General features: G+C 34.5%; 2 non-coding genes across 2 annotated transcripts; both read left to right on the top strand.

Moving 5' to 3' along the window:
• The first annotated feature begins 6,127 nt into the window (after nucleotides 1-6,127).
• TRNAT-AGU (transfer RNA threonine (anticodon AGU)) lies at nucleotides 6,128-6,201 on the top strand. Its single transcript has one exon. It is a non-coding gene; the product is annotated as a tRNA-Thr (tRNA).
• Nucleotides 6,202-6,305: 104 nt separating this feature from the next.
• Nucleotides 6,306-6,379, top strand: TRNAT-UGU (transfer RNA threonine (anticodon UGU)). The gene has a single exon. It is a non-coding gene; the product is annotated as a tRNA-Thr (tRNA).
• The last annotated feature ends 15,672 nt before the right edge of the window (nucleotides 6,380-22,051 follow it).

The following is a 22,051-nucleotide window of genomic DNA, read 5'->3' as shown; positions in this document are numbered from 1 at the left end:
CGTTGCAATGGAAACATTTTCCTTTATCTTCTTTTTGAATCTTGTGTTTGCGGTTAGTAGGAATCTTATTTTTCCCTTTACCCTTCTTCTTCATCAAAACACTTTTAGAAGTTGAAGGTCCAGACTTATTTTTGGAGGACGATCCTCGTAGTAATTTCTTTGAGATAACAACATTTGCTTCTCCTATTTGTTCCTTGTTCGTTAAGAGGGACTGATAAGTCTGTAGCTCATTGAGAAGAGCAGTCAAGTTATATTCTATTTTGTTCATTACCACATTGGTGCAGAACTTGAAGAAGCCCTTCGGAAGAGACATCATGATAAAACTGACTTGAATCTTCTCATCAAAGATAGCTTCATTTTCTTCTACCACATTGAAATGGACCATCATGTCCAGGACATGTTCTCTAATTGAGGTCCCTACTTTTATACGGCAGTTGTAAATGTATTTTATGGCTTCATGTCTAAGGGAGAAGGACGGTTGTCCAAACATCCCTTTTAGAGATTCCATAATCTCTTTAGCAGTACCCATAACATCGTGTTTCTTAGCCAAAACATCAGATATGCTGGCTAGAATGTACACTCGGGCTTTGTCATTTGCCTTTATCCATCTGTCATACGCATCCTGAACTGTTCGGTTTGCATTTGAGCTGGGGTTTGGAGGACACTCCTAAGTTAAAACAAACCTTAAATCATCAATTATCAGTATTGTGTTTAGGTTTGATTTCCAAGTTGCGTAATTGTCGCCGTTTAATTTCTCAGAAGCGAGTAATTGTACTATTGAGTTTGTGATGTTGTGATATAAAGAAAATTCTATTAGTGATTTGACTTAATCCTGTTGAATCCAATCAGTTTTAGCAAATGTAATGTACCCAAAAATTATTAATTTGCAACGATACTTTAGTGAGTTAGAGCAACTGCTACCGAGGGGCAGTCAATCACTCATTCACTAAACCAAGACATTCTTGACTTAAACACTAGTCCCAGAATAACTCTTGTTCCTACAGTGTTTTTAGTTATCATTATTTTGGTCAAGAATATACTAACTCTTAGTAATTCTTCGTAAGTGTGACCCGCCATTTTCAGACCTCAAAGATCGGTCTCAACAATGCTATCGAATGAAAAAGCCAAAGTTGGGAACGGATCTAAGAAATCCTATCCATTTCTGGAGTTTGCGTTGTTTCGACTCCCATGTTACGACCCTCCGAATGGGTAGTTGCTCTAGGGCAACATGCAGGCGGAACATGGGAATCTCACGGTGCAACCTAGTGGTGGAGACCATAGGACGTGTTGATATACTTCCTTCTCCCACTTACTATAAATACTTTCTCTATTCACCTTGTTATTGACTCATGCAAATACCTTTCGAATGGAGAACGCTCCCAGGGCGACACGAGGCCGAGCATGAATCTCACGGTGTGAATTTTTCAGAGAGCGTAAAAAGGAAAACAATGTATCTTATACACCTTTTTCCTCCCACTAAGTATTTTAGACAGTTGGGTATACTCATTACTTAAGTATATTCCGGCTAATTAAATATAACCTAAGTCTAGGTGATTTTTCCAAAACTTACATCACTCAAGCATGCTCATAAAACTGGGCTAACTAAGCTCAAGTACTGGTCCGATCTCTAGGTAGTAGGTGTTCCGTAAACCGTCAACTTAAGTACCTCCAGCCTTAGACAAGATCGTGCCAGGTGAGCTTTCTCGTAACCACAATTTTGTAAGACATCGACCTATTTTAACTTTTAAAATTGATCGTGCTCGGTTCTTAACCCTAAGTGAGCATGCACTTATCTTTATTATAGATTTAACGTCTATCTCGTTTTATGACGTTGAAAATAACCTATAACATGCATCTAACATGCTTTATATAACAATTATATAATCATCCATTCCATGCAATAATATAACAATTTATATCTATTACTCATGGAACCCTAAACATGCATACTATACATTATAACACTTATAACATACTTGGAATGCATGAAACATGCTTAGCCTATGGTGGGATTTTAAATCTATATGACATACTTTATGCACATACATTTTCTATTTAATTAAACCATACATTCATAATGCATAATTAATTAAACACGCTAGAGTGGATTGGTTTTGGCATTTTAAAACAAACAATTAACTAAATTATTACATTAATAATTAAAAACAACTTGAACCCCTCCCGAGGATCACAAACTTGAAAACTAATTCCCTTCTTGAATAATCTTAAAAATCTAGCATTTTAAACCCTTTAAAATTAAATTTAATAGATTACTCAAAATTCTAATCATATTAGAACAAATCATAATCATATTAGGTAAATATCATGCATTCAATTTAAGAAATAAATATCCTAATTTAATTTCCAAGCATAACAATTATACTCGAATGCATAAAGAAAATACATCCTAATTAAGAAATCATCTTATTTCTATAAGAAAACAACCTAATAAAAAAATTTCAAATATAATATTTATATTTAAAAAAACAATTAAAATGCATGATTATGCTTAACCTATAATGGGATTTTAAACTAAATGACATACCAGATGCATTTATTCAATCAATTTAAAACATAGAACATATGCATAATTAAATTTAAAAAAAAAAAATCAAAATTGACCGGCATATCTGGCATATCCTAGAAATTGAAAATGAATTAAATTACAATAATTTAGATGGAAGACATATCTTGATGTTCAAGATCTTTTATGTTTGGAACAATTCCAAATTTAATAAAACTAGATTTTAAGATCTTTCCTATGGTAACCAATTCCAAATCTAATAAAATTAGGGTTCGAGATTTTGTCGATTGATGGTGTTAATATAACACATGCGGAAGCAATTTGGATCTTAGGCACTTTTAGAACATAAATTATAGTAAATAACTACCATGTTCATAAGTATTAAAACTTAATGAGTTTGAATACTAACCTTTTGTAGTTCAAATTTCTTTTTCCTCAGGAACAGGTTTTGAACCACCACTAGTGTCTTCTCCACTATCCTACGGCCTTAGAACGGGATTGTGGAATCCGGTGAGTGACTAAACTTGGGAGGGATTTTGTATATATGAAGAGAGTGTTTGTGAGAGGTTTTTCTCAAGGTTTTTCACCAAGAAGAAGAAGACCTTCCATGTACCATGATCACTCTATTTAAAGAGTCATGTTTGCATGTTCATGCAAAATTTGAGATCACCAAATTTTGACACTCAAAATTCCACTCAAATGTTTGGGATTATGTGGCAAGCATGCATGTTTGAGTTAACAAAATTTTGACACCTCAAAATTCCACTAACATGGATTTTTCCATTAAATGAAGTCAACATTTTACATTTCTTCATTTTAATTCAACAATTAATTTGAATAATTAATTTCAAATTAAAGTAACATTAAATGATTAATTAAACTATTTAATTAATATTTAATATTAATTCAAATGCCAATCCCAATCAATTCCGACACATAATTTGATTAAGATATTTAAATCTTATTTAAATATCTCAGATTCTCTCTTTTTGTTTAATTCGTAAATAAAACAAAAATGCGGTTAAATATATCGTATATATGTAGCGTATATTCCCTAATTTGAATTCGAACACTTCGAACTCACTCGTCACACTGTTCTATGGTATAGTCCGATATGAGCTAGCAGAGGGACCTAATGGACCTATAGATCATGGGCTCCAACGATCCAAGATTAACCGGTTAAACTCATTAACCATGTTAACCGACACTCGTTAACTACTAGGACACTCCACTATAGACTAGTAGTTGCACTCCCCTCACTATAGATATATTTCTGTCCATTTGATATAACCATGATTAGTAAGTCGATCCTTCACAGGTTGTTCATAACTAGAGCTAGGTCAATTTACCGTTTTACCCCTAAAGTTACTTCTTGTTCCTTATGTCTCACTGATCCTCTAATGAACAATTGGTTTGTGGTCCAACAAGTAAACCAAATCCCTCTCAGGCCAATGAGAGGGTGGGGCCCCTTGTTCAAGACTTGGAGTCAGTGCTTAAGGGAACTACCTCTCTTCTATCCCTGAAAGTGGGTAGGAGTGAATTCCATCTTGCACCCCACGTCCTTAGCCATTCACCCAATCTTACCCCTGAAATGGGAGGCCTATTGAGTCGGCGAACTAGAGCCACTCTCACCCATGCAAATCTAAGGATAATTCCGAATAAACAGGAGTTTATGGTTAGCTGAGGATTAAAACCGAGTTACCTATTTTATCGAATGAAAAGAAAATCAGTCTCAACAGTAAACGACATTATAAAGTGAGAGTGGTTTTCTTCATGGTCCGATCTTATGCAATACTCATTGCATAGGACGCCCCCACTCACATGTCTCCATATGTACAATTTAGTGATCACATTGTTTATATCATATACAAAAGTGGGTCGCATCCATAGTGTCCCCAGAATAAGGTACTCAACCTTATCCTTATACTATAGATTATTTTGACTATATACTTGAACTTGATCCACTCTTATGTCTCTACATATAGTTCAAGTAATCATACTATAGCCAGAGTGTTCTTTGTTTATTGGATTTAGATTAATGATCGTAAAGTTCACTTTATTCAATAACAATCTTTATTGAATAAACAACAATAATAGCTTTATTGAAAATATAATATGTTTTTTTTTACAAACTATGAGTTTTAGGACATAAAACCCAACACCGATATGTAACTATTCCATATATAATAAAATTAGGGTTTGAGATCTTTCTCTCGTATGGAACTATTCCATATGTAAAAAAAAATTAGGATTATTTCCTGGTTGGAACAATTCCAAATAGAGAACTTTTCCTATTGGAACAATTCTAAATATACATATTTTACTTTTAGAATAATTCTTAAGGTAGATTTTTTTAAAAAATTTTTTTGGAACAATTCCAAATGTAGTAAAATTAGGCTTTCAAAACTCTAAATTGTACCGCGAATGGATGAACGTCGTCATGGCCGCCGCTGTCACTTTTCAATTTACAATGAACCTAACCGTATACATTTGTCTAACAAATCGGTAAATCTAATGCCACACTGATATGCCAAAAACAATCAATTTTACAAAACAATATTACATATATCTTATATATGAGAAATCAAATACCCACTATACTACTTTTAATTCAAAATAAAAATCAACAGGCTCTATACCAATGGAAGGGAACGAACTCTTCAATGTTCCCCCAATCTTGTTCACTCGTTACATGAACTAGGCATATGTAAATATACATTTTGATTCTTGCTTCGAGTTTATCACATTGCTTGTAAAGTTTTAAACTCGCACAAATTTTTTTGTAACTGTTTTTTCTGTTAGTTGTTCTTTCATTTTCATGCATTGCATAGTGTATTTGAGTCACTCTCGATCTTTCGATGCCTCAAAATTCGGGGTGTAACAAAATAGGTCTCTTAGGTATGTATTTCATAATACAATTTTACATACAATGTATATCCTAGTCGTTTTTCTTTTTTCCTTTCATAAAGTTAACATGGAATAAAAAACCTAAGATTTAGTGTTCGAGTATTTGTTTGGTTGTCGTTTTAGTCTTCGATACGTATTTTTTTCAAGTGGCACTCGTAACTCAGTTAGCTAGAGCACTTGTTTCGTAAGCGAGAGATCTTGAGTTCAACTCTCAACAAGAGCATAAATAAATTCAATGTTGTTAGACTGAATTCTAAAATTTTACCAAAGCTTTAGGTTCTAGGTAGGATACATAATATGTATTTCAAATGATGATAGAGGGGAGAATGAACGAAATAAGGTGTCTTAATTATGCCACAAAAACTTCTTGGTGGATCATGAGTTTATAAACGAGTTTTTTCTTTTCTCTTTATCCTTATCGTTTTGGGGTTTCTTGGATAATATTAGATTGAATTCCAAGAGTTTCACAACATATCTATTTCGTAATACAATTTTATTTGATTTGGGTTTACATTATAAAGACAAATTAGTATTTTGCTTATTTTTCTCATTCCTATAAATATGTCTCTTTGGTTTGTATTTTATGATACAATTCTATGTACAGTGTGTAGTAGTCTTTTCTGTTCTCTTCCCTAGTTGCTTGGGTGTTTATTTGTTTTGGCAATTCAAGAATTAATATGTTTTTAATTTCAAGTAGCTCTTGTAGCTCAGTTGGTTAGAGCACCCGTTTAGTAAGCGGGAGGTCTTGAGTTCAACTCTCAACAAGAGTATTATTGCCCTCTAGTATGTTTCCAATAGACCTTGCTCCCCACAATTGTGGGCTATTAGTTGTTTACACATTATTTTAGGCTTCGATACGTAGTTTTTTGAAGTGGTTCTTGTAGCTTAGTTGGTTAGAGCACTTGTTTTGTAAGCGAGAGGTCTTGAGTTCAACTCTCATCAAGAGCATAAATTCATTTGTTCTCTTGACTTAGCTTTCTTATTGTTTTTGGGTTATTAGATAATTAAGATCTAAATATCTTATTTTTTAACAATGTTGTTTGATTGAATTCTAAAAGTTTTATAACATTGGGTCATTTCGTATCAAAGCTTTAGGTTCTAGGTAGGCCAGCAAACACAGTATACAAAGTATATGTTGCTCAATGGCCATTAGAGACAAAAAAGTGAAGAAAATGAAAAATAAAAAAAAATATTTGACGCGGATAGAGAGACTAAAAAGAAAGATGATTCTAGTTTTTTAGGAGAACAATGTTTTGTATACAAAAGGTACATATACAGAAACTTGGAAGTAAAAGAATTTTCTTTCTAAGGGGAGCACTCAAACTAAGTGTATCTACCTTTTCGATTGAATTCTTGCAGAAAATTAAAATGCTTATTATAAAGCAAGTTTGAATAATTAATTTCAACTCATGCCAATATCTAACTCATGGAAAAAAATAAGACCAATGGGCTGCAAAGGAAGTGGCACTCCCATTTCACTTTTACATCCATGCATGACCTAAAGATAAAATGGAAGACCTCGACAAGATTAAAACCACGGAATGAAAATAATTTTAAGTTTGCATTACAAGGAAATCAATTGAATTCGATGACGAATCCTCTTGAAGAATGGGAGAATGAACGAATAATGTGTCTTAATTATGCCACAAAAACTTCTTGGTGGATAATAAGATTGTAGGGTACGTGTTTAAATAGTCAGTCATGTTATTAGTATGGTACAAAGATTTTGGATATTAGAATGAAAGTTGAATAGTATGCTTCTTTACCCATGAACTTGTTCTTTTGCATTTCTTGTGTTTAGATTTACGTGCTAGAGTTATGCAAGTAGTCTTGACCGAGTTATTCTGTGAAGCGATTCGAATCATGAGTTTATAAATGAGTTTTTTTTCTTTTCTTTTTACTCTTTATCTTGATAATTGAGGTAATCGGTTCAAAAACTTTCTCTTGGATTGATTGCTTATCGTTTTGTGGTTTCTTGGATAATTTAGATCTAAACATCTTGTTCTTCAAAAGTAATATTAGATCGAATTTCAAGAGTTTCATAACATATCTATTTCGTAATACAATTTTATTTGATTTGGGTTTACATTATAAAGACAAATTAATATTTTGCTTATTTTTCTCATTCATATAAATATGTCTTTTGGTTTGTATTTTATGATACACTAGCTTGGGTGTTTATTCATTTGGTGATTTAAGAATTGTTATGTTTTTTGTTTCAAGTAGCTCTAGTAGCTCAGTTGGTTAGAGCACCCGTCTAGAGCATTATTGCCATTTAGTACGTATTCTCCATGATTGTGAGCTAGTACATTAAATAGTATAGAGAATATTTCTTTCCGTCAATAAAAGAGGGTCGTTCCCCAAATGTCCATTTACAACATGAACGTTATATGTCGTAGGTACCTGTTTATATGTTGAATTCTTGTAACAACTTGAACCCCAACAAAAGCCACAATTAACTTTATTATAATATAAGATTAAAGCCATTTTCGATCTTGCTTCCACTATTGGTACAACAATTGGTATCATATTTTTGTGGAGCATTTCGGCACACAACAAGTGGAATCAAAGCGTGGTTGTCGTATTTCGGAAAATCTAAAAGTTTTTGACCCCCATCAACCATGAAACGTGCTCACAATCGTGCTTATCTTCTTGAAAATCAATTTTCAAGAATTGTGTTTTTCTACTTTCATCCAAATTACTTGTTACAAATGGCAGAGTCATCTGATATTAAATCAGAACGTGAATCGAGAATTTTGAGTTCTAATCTTGAAGTAGAAAATTTTGATGGAATCAATAATTTTTGTGTTTGGCAAGGCGAAGTTACTGATTTGCTGGCCATGAAAGACCTTCCTGCTTCTCTCGTAGAGGAGATGCCTGAAAACATGACAGACGCATAATTATATATGACTCAAATTTGATCTTGGTTATAACATCTGTGAAGATGAAACTCAAAGATTAGAATTGAGAAGTTTGATCGATCCGATTTGGTTTCTAGAAGATGCAGATGGAAGATTTTCTGTACCAAAAAGATCTTCATGAATTCCTATTGGGGTGAAACCAAATATCATAACCACAGAGCAGTGAAAGCTCAAGGATCGGCAGGCCTTAGGGTTAATTTGGTTGACACTGTCCAAAAATGTGGCGTTTAACATTATCAAGGAGAAGACAACGTAAGTTCTATTGAAGGCGCTATTGAATAGGTACGAAAAACCGTTGAGTATGAACAAGGTGTATTTGATGAGGAGATTTTTCAATCTATAAATGTCTAAAGGTAGTTCCAGTTGTGGATCATATAATGAATTCAATATGAGTTTAAGTCAACTAAATTCAATGAAAATTAATTTTTGAAGATGAAATTAAAGAACTGATTTTGATGTACTCTTTACCTGATTTGTGGGATACTATTGTTGTCGCAGTTCCCAAATCTCTGATAAGTTGAAGTTTTTTCTCGACCATGGTTTGATGATTCTCGCTTGTAATTTTTCTCGAACTATATGACAATCTATTTCTATGTGTTTCGTACGTTTATGAAAAACTGGATTGGCTGCTATCTGTAATGATGCTTGATTATCACAATACAATAATGCTGGTTCGGACAGTGGAACTTTCAAGTCTTGAAGAATGTATCTTAACCAAACTAACTCTAAACAAGTATTTGCCACCGCTCGACACTCGGCTTCTGCTGATGATCTGGACACATTGGTTTACTTTTTAGACTTCCAAGGAATAATTGAATTTCCAAGAAAAATGCAGAACCTAGAAATTAATGGTCTGGAAGTTCGACAACCGCCCCAGTCTGAATCGCAATATGCTTGTAATCTTAAGTTGTTTTCAGATGGTAGTACAAGTCCTTGACCAGGAATACCTTTGATGTATCTCAGAACTCGAAGAGTTGCCTCCCAATGTGGTTTTCTTGGTCCATGCATAAATTGACTAAGCACACAAACTGAATACACTATGTCAGGCCTAGTAACGGATAAATATATTAATCTTCCAATCAACCGTCTGTATTTACTTGGATCATTCAACTTCTCCCCTTCTGTTAAAGAAAGTTTCAGATTATGCTCCATAGGAAATCTTTCTGGATGTGCTCCTGTAAGACCTGTGTCTTGAAAAATGTCTAGAGCATACTTCCTTTGAGAGATAAAAATTTCTTTTCTAGACCTAGAAAATTCAATGCCTATAATATATTACAAATTCCCTAAATCTTTGATAAGGAATTTCTCGAGTAAACAAGTCTTGAGATGTTGAATTTCTTTGAAAAATGTCTAGAGCATACTTGCTTGATCCTCTTAATTTCAAGTCCTTGAATCCTTTGGATCTTACATGGGGCGCTTGTTATTTTTGGAGCTAATTTCCTTTATTTTTTTGGGGTGTTACATCATATCTCATCACTTGGCTCCCCAAATCGTATTTATCAATCACAATTTTATACATGATCCCAAGATGAATTGGTTAACTCTTTACTAGTCTCTATGTCGTACATCTACGTATCATGAATACATGATCCTAAGATGAATTGGTCCTCTCTTTCTTATAACATTTTCCATACTACACCAAACATAATTATTTCATTCATAAGCATCGTAAACAAAACCTTAAACCAAACCACAACGAAGAGGTCCAGATCAGCTACATAGGGTTCATTTGAAATAGTTCTTACTTTCTTTCATTAAATGACACAACAATTTGATAACTATTTGACAAACCCCGTTTATTGTTCTTTATAATCCAAAATGGTTTAGAAATTTTGGAAACTCCTCGTTCTCAATTTGTTTAAAAAAATAATGACCCTTTAAATTGTTATTTTACCGTCTACGATCGAGTTGCGAAATGCCTTCTTAGGGTAAGTCCGTATTTCCCTCCTCTAATATGTCATTTCTCAAGGAAAATGTATATATTATTACCTTATGACATGATGTAAAGTGCCTTTGTATCATATATTTGTTTTATCATTTCCTTATATAAACCCAACATTTTCTATTAATTTCTCCCAAAGTTGGGAACTTAAATAAATGGGACTCCTACCCCGTGACTGTCTTCTAATAACAATTGGTTGTGAACTTGATTCGATGGACCTCCCTGTACATTGTGTTAGCATTTTCAAATATTGTCACAGTCGTACATTTTCAACCATACAACGTCACGATTTTGTCACACTCATGAAAAATCTTTTTTTTTGCCTGACTTTATGGCTACATTAGACTTTAGACAAGGTTGGTCACTAACGGAACATGAGTTATATAGAAACTAAACTTTGTTCAATCATACATGTAACAACTCTAACCGACTTGCCTCTACTCTAGGCCAAGCCTAAGGCTCTACCTCACCTTTACCCTACCTCAAAATCCTTCTAATGCAATGTCCCATCTGATATAGTTGTTTTGATTATCAATTGTGACCAAAATAAGTTAACAAATGTTCATATTATAATTTATGTCGATAGGTAATTAACATCGTTTATATTTCACTCGTACTAATCATGTCAAGCTTTAAAAAAATAATAATAGTAATAATCCTAGATAAACAACATATAAAAAATATTTATTTATTTAAATATTAAAATCAAACTTTCAAATTTATGGATACATGAATTTTTTGCCTGACCAGTTGTAGCAAATATCATAATTATCGGTTTTATAGTTGAACATATAGACATTTTCCTCTTTCATATGCCACGAACATAGAATACTTTCACAATTATCTCTATCTCTCTTATCTATGTAGACATTGAAGTAATGAAACGAGCTAGGCCATTGGAAGGAACAGTAAAACAATGTTGTGCCCCATAAATTTGGACGAAAACTGAAGTCGTAGCTGGCCAAAGGAGTCAGCATGTGGACTCCCACGTCATCATTGCTTGATTTGCATTGAACAGCGAGCTGATTTTGAGATTTTAGAGCATTTGTTATCTTGACCATAATCTTTGGGTTTTAGAGGAATGATCCTTCGATGGTAGTCACTTGGTTAGCAAAGAGTAATGAAATTAAGAGAGAAAGTGCAAGTGTTGAAAATAAACTCATGTGGTTGAAATGGGAGAGAAAAAGAGATGGGTATGAACACATTTGTTTGTGCATGATTTGTTTCACTCTTTATAGTTGAAAAAGAGTGTAATGGAAGATAACGGTTGATCCGTAATAACCCAAAAATAAATAAATAAATAAACTAACCCATTTGTTTGTATTTCTAAATTCTTTCTTTTCTTTTTTGTAACATATGGTTTTGTGAGAAGAAGTTAGTTGAGTATTTTAGGGTGGTAGTGATTGAGAGAGGGAAGGGATTAGTTATTATTAATTAATTCTTTTATTTTTTTTTTATTTTCATTTACTGTTGTTAAATAGTTTATAATAAAAATAGAACCGTGATTGATAACTGTTATTTTTTAAATTGAAAAATATATGATTGAAACTGTTATTTCTCTCTAAAATTTTTAATTAAAAAATTAAAACTATAATATGAAAATTAATTTTATGTTATGGTCGTTCGGGTCCTTCACCTAGACTAATTTTCATAGTGTTTCATGACCTAGCCCAACGAGGCTTTTATCTGGTCATCATATGTAAGGACCAGTCTGACTCGATACTCCAAAAAGGTGAGTAAACTTTCACGAAATAAAACAAACAGTATTTAAAACATAACATTACTTAAAACAAAACAGTGTTCATACATGAGTAATTAAAACACAACATAATAGTTAAAACACCGAATAAGGAACGAACACAAAATATTTCAAAACAAATTGGTTGAAGACGACGGGTGAGGCTTGTCTATGACACCTGCTTCGGAGTCCGCTCCCAACCTCGACTAGCTCCTTATTACCTGAAAAAAAAATGCAAAATAAGGAAGGAGTACAAGACTCAGCAAGTAGCCTACTTGTAGGCTTTTTATCGTGTTCTTGATATGCTAGGACACCACACTCTTTCTTTTCTTGTTCTTGTTTCTTTTGTAAGTAATTAGGCCCGTTCTATTTCTGACTTGGAGTTATGTTAAGAATGAGAAATAGAATTGGGACAGAAAGTTACATCTTCATTAATATTCACAATGTTTAAATAGGATACAAGCTACGACGAATACCTAAAATTGAGGGAAAATATTAACTAACTAAATCTTGAGAGTCAAATAAAATATACTACTAATCAAATCATAAAGTAAAAAAAATATTAATTAAGAATGTATAAGATATATTCCAACACTAATTATTATAATATATTCTCCTAATATTATATCTTAATACTCCCCCTCAAGTTGGAGAGTGGCTGTCAATCACACCGAACTTGTCTTTCAAAAAATCGAACTGACGTCTTCCCAAATTTTTAGTGAAAATATCCGCCAATTGCATTTTAGTCGAAACATAACATGGTTTGATGATTCTAGCTTGTAATTTTTCTCGAACTATATGACAATCTATTTCTATGTGTTTCGTACTTTCATGAATAACATGGTTTGATGATACTCAGCTTCTGCTGATGATCTGGACACATTGATTTGTTTTTTAGACTTCCAATGAATAATTGAATTTCCAAGGAAAATGCAGAACCAAGAAATTGATCATCTGGAAGTTCGACAACCGCCTCAGTCTGAATCACAATATGCTTGTAATCTTAAGTTGTTTTCAGATGGTAGTACAAGTTCTTGACTAGGAGTACCTTTGATGTATCTCAGAACTCGAAGAGCTACCTCCCAATGTGGTTTTCTTGGTTCATGCATAAATTGACTAAGCATACGAACTGAATACACTATGTCAGGCCTAGCAACTGATAAATATGTTAATCTGCCAATCAACCGTTTGTATTTACTTGGATCATTCAACTTCTCCCCTTTTGTTAAAGAAAGTTTCAGATTTTGCTCCATAGGAAATCTTTCTGGACGTGCTCCTGTTAGACCTGTGTCTTGAAAAATGTCTAGAGCATACTTCCTTTGGGAGATAAAAATTTCTTTTCTAGACCTAGAAGATTCAATGCCTAGAAAATATTTCAAATTCCCTAAATCTTTGATAAGGAATTTCTCGAGTAAACTAGTATTGAGATGTTGAATTTCTTTGAGACCGAGTATGATTACGTTCCAAAGCTGCAATTTCATCATTTATAGCCTGCTGCCATAATGGGTCGCCAACTGCCTCATCATAGGTTTTAGGTTCTGTCTGGGCTGTAATAAGAGCTAGAAAACCACGTTGAGTAGGAGAAAAACGAGAGAATGAAAAGTAATCATGAAAGGGATACCTGGTGCCAGTGTTCAGACTTGAGCTAGAGGTTAAATGATTGGCTCCAGAAGACATCTCATTATCATTATAACAAGATGGAGGCTGTTTTGTACGAGTAGAACGTTAGAGTGGAACTGATGTATCAGGTGGGATAAGATTAGAATTAGTGGGTGTATCTGGAGAAGGAATAGAAGGCGGAGGAGACAACGAGATAGTAGGTGAAGGAATAGAAGGTGGGGGAGGACTAGAATGGATGTTTGAGTAGGATGAATCATGAAGTGGTAAAATGGGAGTTGAAGGAGCTAACGTCAAAGTTTGTGAAGCTGATGAAAAAGGAAAATCATCGTCACAAAATTGAACATCACGACTGATAAAAAAAAATCTTAGATTGCATGTCACACAACTTGTAACCTTTGTGACCGCAAGAATATCCTACAAAACACAAGGAATTGCCCAAGGTTCAAATTTTTGCTTAGGGTGTGTACTACAGTTGCATAACACTTACAACCAAAAACTTTAAGATGGTGAAATGTATGTGGTTCTTTGTATTGTGCCTCAAAGGGTGTCTTGTTGGATAACAATGGTGATGGTGTTCTATTTATAAGATAAACAGCAGTTAAAATTGTGTTCTATGTAGAGTGCATCTAACTTTAACTCGGCCTGATATTTCTTCTGCAGTTGGGGTTATGAGTCGGTACATGCAAAGTCCAAAGAAGCCTCATTTGGATGCAGCTCGACGGATCTTGAGATATGTCAAAGGTACAATCGACTATGATCTTTTGTACAAAAGAAAAAAAGGCTGCAAGCTAGTTACATAATTGCCCTGCCACCGAACCTTGCCGTCGTGCACAATGTGTTTCACGTATCCATGCTGCAAAAGTACACTCCAGACCATACTCATGTAATCGAGCATGAGATGCTTCCCCTTCAGGAAGATCTATTTTACGAGGAGAAGCCTAGCAGAATTTTTGCTTGAGACACTAGGCGGTTGTGCAACAAAGATATTCCCTTGGTAAAGGTCTCATGGGGTAACTGTCGTGAGGAAGAGGCAACTTGGGAACGAGAAGAGGTTGTGAGGAAAGCTTATCCCGAACTCTTCCAAGAGATAGCTACTTTCGGGGACGAAAGTTCCTAAGGAGGGGAGAGTTTGTAACACAAAGAAAAAAAAAAGGGGGGGGGGGGGGGGGGCTAAGTCAACTGAGGGGCAAAAATGTCATTTTGCCCCTCCAGCCCTAATAGGGGTCCAAGGAGAACCCCGTCACACCCCCTGCAAAAGAAAAAAAAGAGTTAGAGAGAAATTTGAGAGGAGTCAGCCGTGAAGTTTAACGGACCACCTTCGGAAGAGACTTGTACAAGGATTGAGAGGTTAGTGAGGCCGACGCTCCGTCAAGACCCAAGAACATTTCGCGAGGTAAGGTTATGAACGACATTTCTCAGATCTGAGCTTTTCCTATGTGAATTGAGTCCTAAAATGCTGAAATATTCACCTAGGAACAACTCTATGCACGATCAGTGAAGAAGTTTGGCCAAGACCTCAACCCGAAGGCGGAGATCCGAGAATCGTCTGAGAACGGTGAGTGAACTTTCGACGCTCTTAACTCGTCCGGTAGTCAAGAAAAAATTACAAAAAAATACTAGGATGTACCCCGTAACATGATCTAGAATTTTGCCTAAGAAATCATATTGATCCGATCTACAGATTGAAAGATATGAAAATCGGAAAAGGGGACTGTGTTACGGATTTCAGAGGACAGAGAAGAAAAAGAAAAAAAAAAAAAAAAAGAGGTCGGTCGGCGAGTGGCGAAGGGTGGCGTGACAGGCACCGGACACGCGTCGACCATTGGCTGGAGCAACGCAGCTCCAGCGAGGCGACAACACATGTCCCTTGCAAAGCCGAGCCAAACCGCAAACGTGAGCCGAGCCGAGCCGAACCGGACCGGCCGACCCTGTTAAGTTAAGATTTGAAGAGAGCCTACAAGTAGGTGTCTTACTGAGTATAATTTTTATACTCATCCTTGCTATATTTTCCTTTTTCAGGAGCGCGAGGTGTCGATCAAGGGCGGGCGTGATGGAGACGGGGATTGTCACAGAGGAACGGGTTGTCCCGGGGCGTCAATCTAGTCTTTATTTTGTGTTTGGATACTTTCAAACTTTATTTCCAAACTGTCATGTGTTTTGTTGTTTGTCGTCCAAAAACTTTATTGGAATTTAAGGATTTTCTTTATTTCATATTTAAATCACTTTGTGCATTTGTGCGTTGTCGTAAGTCACGGTCCGTAGTAAAATACGGGGTTGCGACAGCATACAAACTACAATAAGAAATCAAGACATTAAAGAAGTTTAGATGTATTTCTGGTCTCAAGAAGAATATAAACTCTATTGATTAGTTGGATAGCACATGTTATGCACCAAATTTTGGAAAAAGTTCGTGAAAGATTGTGAAGGGTTCCATGGTAGTAGCACATGACACAAAATATGAAATTTATACGCAGAGTGCATAAACATGGTTGTTGTTAAGTGGAATCATGAGGGATGATTAGACGGTGAGAACCTACAACCCCGAACCATGAAAGATTCAAGGAGTCAGGAATTATGAGAGTGGAGACTTGAGTCCCTACCAAGACTGCCTAACCACCCTTGAGACCTAGAAGGCCACCTTAGTACCTTGGGATGTAGAAGAAAGATTTCTAAACTGATAGTAGCTGGTATGGCGTTCAAGTAGTTTCCACTCACCTTTCCACTCTTGTACAATACCATCAAGCGAGGTGTTACATTGGTTAGGATTGTGATACAAAGTGATAGATTGACTATTCTGCATGTGGGTCCATCCTATGTTGATCATGCGGGTTGTTGGGTTTTATGTCCTAAAACTCATAGTTTGTAAATAAAAACATATTCTATTTTCAATAAAGTTATCATTGATGTTTATTCAGTAAAGATTGTTATTGAATAAAGTATATTTTACGATCGTTAATCTAAATCCAATAAACTAAGAATACTCTGGCTATAGTATGAGTACTTGAACTATATGTAGAGACATAAGAGTGGATCAAGTTCAAGTATATAGTCAAAATGATCTATAGTACAGGGATAAGGCTGAGTACCTTATCTTGGGGACACTATGGATGCGGTCCACTTTTGTATATGACATAAACAATGTGATCACTAAATTGTACATGCGGAGACATGTGAGTGGGGGCGTCCTATGCAATGAGTATTGCATAAGATCGGACCATGAAGAAAATCACTCTCACTTTATAATGTCGTTTATTGTTGAGACTGATTTTCTTTTCATTCAATGACCTAGGTAACTCGATCTTAATTCGAAGCTAACCTTGAACTCCTGTTTATTCGAAATTATCCTTAGATTGGCATGGGTGAGAGTGGCTCGAGTTCGCCAACTCAATAGGCTGGGGACGTGGGGTGCAAGATGGAATTCGCTCCTACCCACTTTTGGGGATAGAAGAGAGGTAGTTCCCTTAAGTACTAACTCCAGGTCTTAAACAAGGGGCCCCACCCTCTCATTGGCGTGAGAGGGATTCGGTGGTTGGATCATAAACCAATTTTTCATTAGAGGATCAATGAGACATAAGGAACAAGAAGTAACTTCAGGGGTAAAACGGTTAATTGACCCAGCTCTAGTTACCAACAACCTGTGAAGGATCGACTTACTAATCATGGTTATATCAAATGGACAGAAATATATATATAGTGAGGGGAGTGCAACTACTAGGCTATAGTGGAGTGTCCTAGTAGTTAACGAGTGTTGGTTAACAAGGTTAATGAATTTAACCAGTTAATCTTGGATCGTTGGAGTCCATGATTTATATGTCCATTAGGTCCCTCTGCTAGCTCATATCGGACTAAACCATAGAACAGGTGACGAGTGGGTTCGAAGTGTTCGAATTCAAATTAGGGAATATACGCTACATATATACGATATATTTAACCGCATTTTTGTTTTATTTACGAATTAAACAAAAAGAGAGAATCTGAGATATTTAAATAAGATTTAAATATTTTAATGAAATATGAGTCGTAATTGATTGGGATTGGGATCGGCATTTGAATTAATAATAAATATTAATTAAATAGTTTAATTAATCCTTTAATATAATAATTTCAAATTAGTTATCGAATTAAAATAAAGAAAGTCAAAATGTTGTCTTCACTAATGGAAAAATCCATGTTTGAGTCAATGGAATTTTGAGGTGTCAAAATTTGGTGAGCTCAAACTTGCATGCTTGCCACATAATCCCAAACATTTGAGTGGAATATTGAGTGTCAAATTTGGCGATCTCAAATTTACATGAACATGCAAACATAACTCTATAAACAGAGTGATCAAGGTACATGGAACTTCTCCCTTCGAAAAACCTTGAGAAAAACTCTCACAAACTCTCTCTTCATATATACTAAATCACTCCCAAGTTTAGTCACTCATCGGATTACACAATTTCATTCTAAGGCCGGAGAATAGTGGAGAAGACACTAGTGGTGGTTCGAAACCGATTCGTGAGGAAAAAGGAATTTGAACTACAAAAGGTTAGTACTCAAATACCTTGAGTTTTAATACTTATGAACAAGCTAGTTATTTACTATAATTGATGTTCTAAGAGTTCCTAAGATCCAAATTGCTTCCGCATGTTTTATATTAACACCATCAATAACTTGTCGAGCTGGCTTGTATCGGAAAGTAGCACGCCCCAACCTTGGGCGATCTCATGGCCTGTGCGACGGGTTCGCCAGTTCACTCCTCCATGGACGACGAGCAGGCTGGCACTCACCATGTTCCTCACCTGGTACAAAGTTATATGTCGTAGCGCCTCATACTTAGACGTCGGATATCGCTACGAAGGTTAAATCTTCTGCCCAGGTGTGTGTACCAAGATTGTTGAAACTCTAGAGCCTATAGAGTAAGTTGGTGGTTCCCTACTATGACATGGATGCGATAAGAGCCTATAAGTATGTTGCTTACTGAATATATTTATACTCATTCTTATTTACATTTCTTTTTCAGGTCTGTGAAGCTACCGATCGTGGCGATAGGGTTCTCGGGAGCTTAGAAGTCAGAGAGGAATTGTCGACTTAAGGCGTTTTTCTAGACTACGTACATATAGTTGTCACTTAATACATGTCATATTTGTTGGGATTTATGCCTTAAAGCCTCGTAATTAATTATTTAGGTTTTTAACAATAATTTTTATTATTTTATTTATAATTTAATTGTTATTCATGGTATGAAAATCCAAGGTTATTAATGTAATCTTGAACAGTATTTGGTTGACATACAAGAGAATCGTGTTCAAGTAATAACCTAAAGAGTCTATAGTATATGGATAAAGTTGGATGTCTTATCATGGTAACACTATTGATACGACACACTTTGTAATTGTTACAAATGATTTGATTCAAATCGTTCATGTGGAGATATGTAAGTGGGGGTACCCTATACAATGAGTTTGTATAAGACTGAACCAAGAAATGATTAATCTCTCTTTATAATTCCGTTAATTGAGAAGATTAATATTTCACACGATGATTATGTGCGAGTCGATCTTAATCCTGAGTGAGTTATGAACTCCTGCCTGTGAGGGCTTGTCCTTTAATTTACATGGGTGAGAATTGCCCTTTAGGCCGATTCAATATGCCTACCATTTTAGGGACTTGACCAAATAGGGAGTTTGGAACATAATATCATGAGATGAAATTCACTCCTTCCTATACTAGGAAACTAGATGAGTTGTTCTCTTAAGTACTTATTTCGGGACTTGAACAATGGGGCCCCACCCTCTCACTGGTCCGAGAGGGACTTGGTTTATGATTGGATCATAAACAAATTGTTTATTAGAGAATCAGTGGTATTTAAGTTGAAAAATGTAATTACAGGGGTAAAACGGACTTTTGACCCTGCTGTAGTTATGAACAACTCATGAAGGATCGACTTGCTTGTAATGATTATATCAATGGACATAACTTGTCCTACAGTGCATAAGAGTGCAACTCTAGGTTTATAGTGAAGTGACCTACCGTTAATGAATGGAAATTGATTAATTAAAAAGTTTAATTAATTAATTTTGTATCATTGGAGCTTGTAATCGGTAGGTCTATAGGGTTTCCTTGCTAGCTCATAGTAACGCTAAAGGTTCAATTTATTTGAAAGAAAATTTGAAGGGTTGAAATTGTTATTTAATATATTAGATATATTAAATATAAAGGAGAAAATAAATTTAATTTGAAATGTCAAACTAATATTGAATATATTAGATATATTAAATAAATTGAGAAAATATATTTAATTTGAAGGTTTCAAATTAATATTTAATATATTAAATATATAAAAAAAGAAAAATATATTTATTGTATGAGATACAATTAAATATTAAATCAATTAATGTATGATACATTAAATAAAAATATATTTAAAATTTGAATGAGATTTAAATTAATTAAATATATATTAGGATATCTTATAATATTTAAATATAGTTTGTTTAAGGTATTATATCTTAGTAATATTAAATATGTAAATATATTGTTGGCAAAAATTCTTGAAGAGTCTCTATAAATAGACTCTCCGGTTGAGCCAAACACACCAATCTCTCTCTCTTTCTCTCAAAAATGAAATTACATCTCGAGAAAATTCTCGAAACCGAGTACATCTTAGGAGGCATGAAACGGATTACATCTCCAGAAAAAAAAAAAAAAAAAAGCAAGAACCTCTTAAACCGATTTATGTAATGTTCCATGAACAAGATTTGAACCAAATTTTTTAGTATGAATTTGACACCCAATGGCTCTAGCATTTTCGGACATCTTTTGCAATATGACCACATTATTTACTCCTCATGAAGTGTTTCTAAGCAGGGAGATTATTCTTACCGATCAACATGAGCTGTTTTCAGCATATTTTGTCTTTACCCACATGTTTGTTAAGAAAATTTCAAGAGGTAGCCAAACATAATATTGTTCGAAACTAAACACGCTTAACTTTTGAGTCTTATGCTTGAAGCACCAAAGTAGGCAACATGATTTTTAGAGATAGTTTTCACTCCTAGGAGCAATTCAAAACAAGTAACTAATGTGACCATATCATTGAAGATGCAAGAAATTGTGGGGGCCATTAGATGCCAAATTTGGATTCCCAAGGTCCAAATTTTAGGTATGTGATTACATCTTAGGAGGCATGTGAGTAAGGAAAAAGCATGCTACAAAAAATGGTGTTGGTTTGTGTGGATAGTTTTCACCCTTATAAGCAATTCAAGATAAGTTGGTAATGTAGGTATGTCATGGTAGATGAAGGGGAACGTCAAAGGTATCAGTTGCTAGTTGCTGAATCCAAATTTGAAATCGTGGTCCAAATCTTAGCAGGGGCACCATTTGCCATTTCCAAATGGCTTAGTTCCCCTTTTTTTTTTTCTTTTTCTTAAGATTTTATTCTAAACAATAAAATCAAAAGATTTAATTATGTGGTAAGGGTTGTTTGAGTTGAATAAATTTATGATCCAATTAATTGTGTTAGGTCTAAAAATATCTCAACTCGACCCAGCTAAACTCACGAACAACAAATATCTTAAGACTTGAAAACACGAAACATAGCATCATCGATCAAGACCAAATTCTGTTTTTATTTTCTCTCTTTTGTGATTTCTGTTATTTTTTGGCCTTATTTACCATGGATTTGGGCAAATTTTGATGAGTTCTGGTACATTAAACTCCTAGAACATTTAGCTACTTTTGATATTTAATTTTTCTAGGACTATGGACATTTATCCTATAACTAAACTTGGTCGGGATAAATAGGTAGATAATTCGATATTAAATGTAAATTCCTAAAATACATATTAATCATTGTCACTTAATTTTCTAATCTGAAAGCTAAATTTTAACAAGTCATATCCAAAAGTTGCAACCAAAATTACACGATTGACGAAAAAGATAGATTGAAGGACACGACTTGTTGGATTAGTCACCTCAAATTTTAATTCTTCTTTAACAATAATGATGGATCTGTGCAATATGGGAAGTAGTTAGGAGATTCAATCTAACTCATCCATTCTGTCTAAAAGATTTCTAATGGTAATTGATTTGTTTAGGGTAACTAATTGAAAGAGGAGTTAGATATTTTTGTTGGTTAAAGATTCTTTTCTTGAGTAATGGATTAGTTTTTTTTTTAATAATGGTTGTTACAATTACGTTGTCTTATTTCGAATTCAAAACTAGAACGAAAAAAACAAGACTTGGAACAATTTTATTATATAAGGTGGTGGTAATAAAAACATTAGGTTGTTCACGACACAAAATCTCCTTCAAACAGTCGACCATCTTATTTATTTCGAAAAGTACAACAAAAGAAACTCAAAAGAATGAGAGTCAAATGGATAGAGGCGGTCTTCTTTTTTAATTAAGGTTGTCTA

This window comes from Cucurbita pepo, chromosome 12, assembly GCF_057944985.1.
Source record: "Cucurbita pepo subsp. pepo isolate OVF chromosome 12, ASM5794498v1, whole genome shotgun sequence".
Classification (NCBI taxonomy): domain Eukaryota; kingdom Viridiplantae; phylum Streptophyta; class Magnoliopsida; order Cucurbitales; family Cucurbitaceae; genus Cucurbita; species Cucurbita pepo.
Note: the sequence above shows the minus strand (reverse complement) of the source record. Positions and strands in the feature narration are given on the sequence as shown.